This window comes from Triticum aestivum, chromosome 7B (assembly GCF_018294505.1).
Source record: "Triticum aestivum cultivar Chinese Spring chromosome 7B, IWGSC CS RefSeq v2.1, whole genome shotgun sequence".
Lineage (NCBI taxonomy): Eukaryota > Viridiplantae > Streptophyta > Magnoliopsida > Poales > Poaceae > Triticum > Triticum aestivum.
The window spans coordinates 594,841,224-594,846,735 of record NC_057813.1 but is presented as its reverse complement, the minus strand read 5'-3'; positions in this window follow the sequence as shown (position 1 = coordinate 594,846,735).

Genomic DNA, 5,512 nt, shown 5'->3' with positions numbered 1-5,512 from the left:
ACTCATGAACAATGCAGCAATATACCGATGCAGATACAAAATTTGCTTACCTCTCTGGTAAAATGACATTTCTGCTGCATAGTCACGAACACCTTCATTTAAAGGGCGATCGTTCACATAGACATAATCTTTAACTACAATAATGAGTACAATACAATTCATCATTTCTTTATTCTAGGCATTTTTTACTCCCTCCGTTCCTAAATATAAGACCTTTTATAGATTCCATCGTGGTCTACATACGGATGTATAGACATACTTTAGAGTGTAGATTTACTCATTTTGTTACGTGTGTAGTCTATAGTGAAATCTCTAAAAGGTATTATATTCAGAAATGGAGGGAGTACCCTGAATAAAGAGATAACACAAGGACAAACTTGTGAGAGACAGAGAGAACCCAGTTAGCATCTCAAACCGTGAATAAAAACTCCTATAAGACACTCAAAGTTTTATGTTACCATCTAATTAAACAATAGTAGTATAGTAATAAATTGTGAACCTCAGAGACGGTTAGGGTTTGGAGAGGTACCTGGAGGGAGGAGGCCGGAGAGTCCTGGAGGTCATCAACATGCGGGTATTATGCGATCCTGGAATTGCTGGTGCCGCGACGACAAGCGACCTTTCCCCATCGCAGAGCCGTCATCGCCACCGCTGGCCTCCTCCGACTGATTGTGTTGCCAACGTCGCATCAGGTCGTGATACTGAGGAAAGTGGGAGATGGCGGTCGGGTGTGGGTGTGGGTCTAGGGATACAAAGGAGCCCTCCCAACGGTTATTGTGTTTTTGTGCTAATGCCAGCTTAATAAAATGGCTCCCCTGCATCATACATGGCAAATTAAAGATCATGCTTGGTCACTTTAGGTGGAACAATGGAACAGGAAGATTTTACAAAATGAAAAGGCAATCTCCTCAATTCTTAAATTAGCAGCATTTTAATATTTTGCAGCTGTTGAAAACTGGGTTGTTATTGTCCTACAGTCAATATACAACGTCAGATTAAAGATTACTTACTTGGTGAGCGATTAGCTAGATTACCTACTGGTAAGTGGTTAGCTAAATTAGTGACGGCGGTTTTTAACACTCCCAAGTTCAATTTTGTATGAACGATGATAGATTGGTGAAATTTTATCATCCTGATATAAAATGTAGGTTCGGACACTTTGTAGCATAGTTACCAAGGTGAGTTGTGTCACAGGACATTATTTTTGAAGTGTCTAATTATATATGAACTTACTCATGGTTGAAGAACATTGCCATGCCTCCCAAAAGTTTAGAAGTTATTAGGAATGTAGTGCAATTACTAATTAGCCATGCCGTGTTCAGGCATATAAGGAAATTGTTTTTGTCCAGTATGTAGTACTGGAACAAGTAGTGTTTGGAAGCATATACATCAAATAAAAATAGTTGAAGGCCCAACGATAATTTCATACCTGTGGCAGAGGCATCGCCTCAACAAACAGTACTACCAATGAACATTGCAATGTTTGTTCATAGTAAATAATCCTTGTACGTCAGAAACCAGAAACTTTATGTCAGTGTGTTTCGTGAGAAGAGGACGCCAATCCGTCCTATTCCTAGCACAACAGCAAATCAAAGGGAAGCATGCTTTACATGGCAGACGTTCTAGGTAAGAGAAGAAAATCTAATATGATATTATCTAACTGTATGAATACATTAGAAAATATCATTTCCAATTCAGAATTTACCATCCAGAAATCACAACCCTCCATTACTACTGCCAGCATCATGCCATTAACTGGTTCTGCAAGTCCAGTTGATCATAATCCTTCGTGGCAAAAAGGAGGGCCAAACGTTTATGTTCTCACAGTAGATATCACTACCATGACCACTGCCTCAATGACTAACTTCCAGGTTCAGTATTGCAGGTCCTCATATATGCCATCAAGATGATCAGAAGACATATAACCCTGCAAACAAAAGCAATTTTGTATTGTTGCATAGCACCTTTCAGGGATAAAGAGAACTATAATCAATTAAGTCGTCGCTTAGACAATATAACTTTCGTCACGCAAGGGTGACATGCAGCAGAAAAAATATCAGTTGGCTCATTTCAACAAGCATTTATCATAATCAAACCAGCAACATAGGGTCACCAAATTTGAGATTCTTTTTTCAACCGCATAAAACAAACATCAATAACTGAATTCCACTTAAGTATTGCACATTGCAGGATAAAAAGAAAAAGGAAATGGGTATTACACATTATAAACTCACCTTCTTTGTATCTGTTGGCGGGTTGCTTGACCAAATTTAGTAATATGCATGCCAACATGTCAAAAACGTTGAGCACCAATAAAGCATAGCAAACCATAGGTAGAAGATAAATCAATATACTTCATTCATATGCACTAAACGCATTGTAAAAAGGTACAAGTACTGAAATGGAATCAAAAAAATCAGAAAATAAGATTTGCATAATGGAGTGAGATATGATTACGTTAGTGATGTTTAAGAGAGTGACCAGAGCTTGTAGAGTTAGTCGTTGAGTTTTGCTTCTCTACCACAGCAGCTCCGTCACGCGCGAGGTTCTTGCTCTGGTACTGCTGCCCATGCACTCTGCAACTTCCTTCGACAATCTACATCGTCCTTGAAGTCCCGGTGCTCTTACTTCTGATCCAACAAAACTGAAGGATCCCTGACCCGACAAATCTGAAGGATTAAAATAAAATAAAGAGTTCAGTTGTGAACAGCAGTAAGGGCTCCATCGCACACAACGCTGGGCGTTACTGATTTAGCAACCGATGACGGAAGGAGAATACTCTTCGGAGCTCTATACCCTGTCCTTGACATGTCATTTCTGAAATCTTAAGAGGAAGTGGTACGTTCTACTATACTAATGTGGTATCATTTGATCCCCCCCCCCCCCCAATCACACAAAGTACATGAAAAATGAGAGGTTCAGTTCATCTCTGAATAAGGAAGGACGGAATGGAACCACAGTATGCAACTATAGATGCAAACTCCCATATACTAACCATTCCACTATGTAGAACTCTGAACTCAGAATGCAAAAACCAAGACATGTTGAACTGAAATTGCCGGAGGTGACAGTTGGCAAACCACAAGATTACGCACCATGTTCGAAAGCAAACACATGCATCTATGATCTATCTTCTGGTGGCAGTGTCAGTGCACAATCTAAGTAGCAGTAAATTTCATCAGATAAGCCCACAAAGAAAAAAAATCACCAGATCATTCAACAACAGAGTGAGAAACACAGACAGAAGAAAGAAGAAATCCATAAGCAGAGAAGCATGAGCCAATCTCTACAAAAATCAAAAGAAAAAAATGTGCACACACACGCACATATCAGCCAGTTCTAGCATGCATCGATCCATCAAAGCATCAGGCCATCAGCCACCCATTAGAGAAGTGAAAAATGAAAGGATTCAAACTTACGCATCAATCCATCTAAGCATCAGGCCAAAGGCAGCAGGAGCGAAGTGCTCTGATTAATCCGCTTGGCAGCTCCGATCCCCTCGCGCATCTCTGCAGCGACGCAACCCCGGCCCCCTCGCTCACCTCTAATGTGGCGCCAACCTGACCCCCTTTCTCTACCTTGTCCCTCCTCACGTCGCCCATGGTCGACAACCATATGGGGCGCCATCCGAACTAGCGGCATTGTCCAATCCACTTTCCTGCCCATAGCAAAATCTCAGTGTGGCCATATCTCTTAACAGTTAAGAAATATTACAAAAAAACACAATTGTACAAGCAGTAGCAGTAGCAAGCAACATGCAACCCTGACAAAAATATTGTACTGTGCACTACAAAAAATCTATTCATAAGGAGGGTAACTAAAAACATCATACTGTGCACTACAAAAATATCTATTCTCATGAAGAATTACGCCAGTTGCATTAATTAGCAAATGAGGAAAATAATCCATTCATACATCAGAAGCACTGCAATAGAAATTGGAGCAGCACCACCAAACATTCATAGGAGGTGATTACCTTGTGAAGAACTGCTAGTGCTCCCAGTTTTTCAGTTAAAAGAGCAGGGTCCTAATAAAAAAAAGAATTGGTTTAGAAGTTCATAGGCTGTTTGTTGTTCGGGCTACATAAAACAACTCCCCAGTGGAAGAAACAGCATTGTTTAATATTCAGTGAACTACTAAATGGAACAATTAAGATAATTTTGTAGCCTCAGCAAGTACCAACTATTTGGCTTACCAAGACAAAGTAGGTACTCTGCTCTCAGCTTTGTGTTGGACTCAACAAAATACAGTGCAACTATCATGATTTTTGAAGTTGAGATTCATAAAATGAAGATTGGGGTAAAGCATGGCTCTACTTATCTGATGAAGAACAAAATTAAAATTAATTCCACGCTGGTTACTGAATCTGATGAGATATAATACCGCACCCAACCTGAAAGTCTGATCTCTCGCCCATAAATTGTATTCCAGAGTAGCCACATCAGAAACAAACCTAGCGTCAGCCGACCAAACCTCCCAGTGCGGAACATGCATCAGACAACACCGTACAGTTCCCAGCCCATGCCACAAACAAATCCAAGCCAATGGAGTGCGGTGGTAGGCAGCGCTGTAGCGGTGTGGAACTGATGCGACGGCGACAGGGACGATGGTACAACGATCCGGCAACGAGCGCTCGACTGATTCAGTTCAGGTTTTGGGTTTAGGTGCGTGCGTCCACACCGAGGGAGAGGGGGAGAGGGAGATGGGGATAGTACCAAATCCGAAGCAACATGTCGCCAACCTGCAAGAAATCCATCGACGGCGGCTTGTTAGACTGTATTTACATATAGCTTCTGTATATGTCTTGTATATTGTATCGTACACCTTGGTGTACCCCTTATATATATGAGATAGCCACACCCTTAACGGGTGTCGTGCAGTTTCCCAAAACCCTAAGTCTTACATGGTATCAGAGCCATCAGCATGCTTCTTAACCTTGAAGACCCACTTGGAATCAATGACATTGACACCAGAGACCGGGGGAATAAGCTGCCAAGTACCATTTGTCAACAATGCCTGATACTCTTGCTCCATAGCTTGACGCCAATGAGGAATCCCGAGAGCAACCTGGAAGTGACGCGGTTCAGCCGAAGGATCTTCCTTGACATGGTATCAACCCTAACCGGTCCTATGTCTTCCGCTGCTGCCGCCGCCGCCGCCTCCGCCACCGCGATCGCGCCCAACTCCGTCGCCGCCGTCGCGCCGGCTTCTGTCACGGCGCCTGCATCGCCGTTCCTCTCCTCGCGTCCCCTGGTTTCGGTCTACACCGGCCAATCTTCGATGGTAGGCGCCTCCTCGGATCAGCCTCCGCCGTCGTCACCGGCCGCGCCTCCGCCGGCTCCGGGGGATCCTTCGTACACCGGTCCGTGGATGGGATCGACCACCTATGGCCCCTACGGGGCTGCTCCAACGCCACCCGCAGGCCCCTACGGGGCGGCGCCCGTCCCTGCCAGATCGGCGGCCTATGGCCCCTACGGGGCCGCTACTTCATCAACGGGCCACTACGGGGCGC